Source organism: Triticum dicoccoides, chromosome 2B (assembly GCF_002162155.2).
Source record: "Triticum dicoccoides isolate Atlit2015 ecotype Zavitan chromosome 2B, WEW_v2.0, whole genome shotgun sequence".
NCBI lineage: Eukaryota > Viridiplantae > Streptophyta > Magnoliopsida > Poales > Poaceae > Triticum > Triticum dicoccoides.
In genome coordinates this window covers 793817048-793818614 of record NC_041383.1, presented here as the reverse complement: position 1 = coordinate 793818614, position 1567 = coordinate 793817048, and the positions used below count along the sequence as shown (strand labels likewise).

General features: G+C 64.3%; 1 pseudogene; it reads right to left on the bottom strand.

The window, feature by feature from the left end:
• Positions 1-258: 258 nt before the first annotated feature.
• LOC119361449 lies at positions 259-1562 on the bottom strand (annotated as a pseudogene).
• Positions 1563-1567: the final 5 nt, after the last annotated feature.

Genomic DNA, 1567 nt, shown 5'->3' with positions numbered 1-1567 from the left:
ACGCGACTGCTGGAGCTATGCACGCACGCTGCATTTTAGCGCGCCTGCTGAAGCCAGCGCTGCCCGCCGCGTCAAACCAGGCGAGGGGCGCGCTGCAAACTAGTTTTTAGCGCGCCGTGGGTTGGGCGGCTGTTGGAGGTGCTCTTCAAAACATGATAATGATGCGAAAAATGTTGTAGAGTAGCACTTTGCCCGCACACAAAGGAAAAAGGGAACAAAGTCTAGAGACAAACCCTTTCCCCATTGCCATGCCGTACACTACATCTTGCTGCTGATGCTACTACCCCTGCGAGTGGGGCCCATCTTCCGGGTGAGGTTGCGCAGCACGTACTTCTGGACCTTGCCGGTGGACGTCTTGGGCAGCTCGCCGCAGAACACCACGGTCTTGGGTGCCATGTACCCCGCCATGCGCTCCCGGCTCCACACGACCACCTCGGCCGCGGTCACCACGCCTGCCGCGCCGTCCTTCGGGCTCACGAATGCGCACGGTGTCTCCCGCCAGAACTCGTCCGGCCCCGCCACCACCGCCGCCTCACTCACCGCTGGGTGGCTGTAGAGCATGGATTCCACCTCAATGCTGCTGATGTTCTCGCCACCACTGCTAATCACGTCCTTGGACCGGTCGCGGATCTCAAGATAACCGTCCGGGTGCATCACGCCCACATCCCCCGTGTAGAACCACCCATCGTCCCGGATCGCTGCCTTTGCGGTGTCGTTGAGGTAGCCCAGCATGACGCACCCGCCGCGGAGCACGATCTCGCCCATGGTGGTGTCGTCCCAGGGCACGTTGTGGCCGGTCTCGCTGTCCAGGATGTCGACCTCAGCCATGCCGGGGTGCGCACGCCTTGCCTCGCCTTGAGCCGCGCGCGCTCCGACGCCGGCAGCTTGTTCCACTCGCCCTTCCACGCGCAGGACACAACATGCCCTCCAGTCTCCGTAAGCCCGTACCCATGGCTGACCTCAAAGCCCATGGCCTCCACACGATGCAGCACCGGAGCGGGCGGCGGCGAGCCGGCTGTCATGACCCATACCTTCCCTGGCAGTGGCCACCGCACGTTCTCCGGCATGTTGGCCAGCATGCTGAGCACGACGGGCGCGCCACGTAGGTGCGTGACCCTGCGGTTGGCAATGGCAGAGTAGACGCCCGCGGCGTCGACGCGACGGAGGAAGATATTGGTGCCGCCCACGGCGGCCATCCCCCACGGAAAGCTCCACCCATTGGCGTGGAACAAGGGCAGCGTCCACAGGAACGTCGGCCGCGGCTGCACCTCCCAGTCCACGAGCGACACCATGGTCACCAAGAAGATCCCGCGGTGGCAGTGCACGACCCCCTTGGGCGCAGCCGTGGTGCCGGAGGTGTAGTTGAGCACCATGGGGTCCCACTCATTGGTCGGCCGGACCCACTTGAACTCCGGATCCCCAATCTCCAGGAGCCTCTCTTACGTCAGATCCGTGGCGGGGACCGGAGGGAATTAATCCTTCTCCTTCTCGTGGGGGTCCTCGACGAGCACCACGCGCGGGGCGGAATGGCCTGACGGCAGGAGCCGGAGCGCGTCGACAAGGAGCG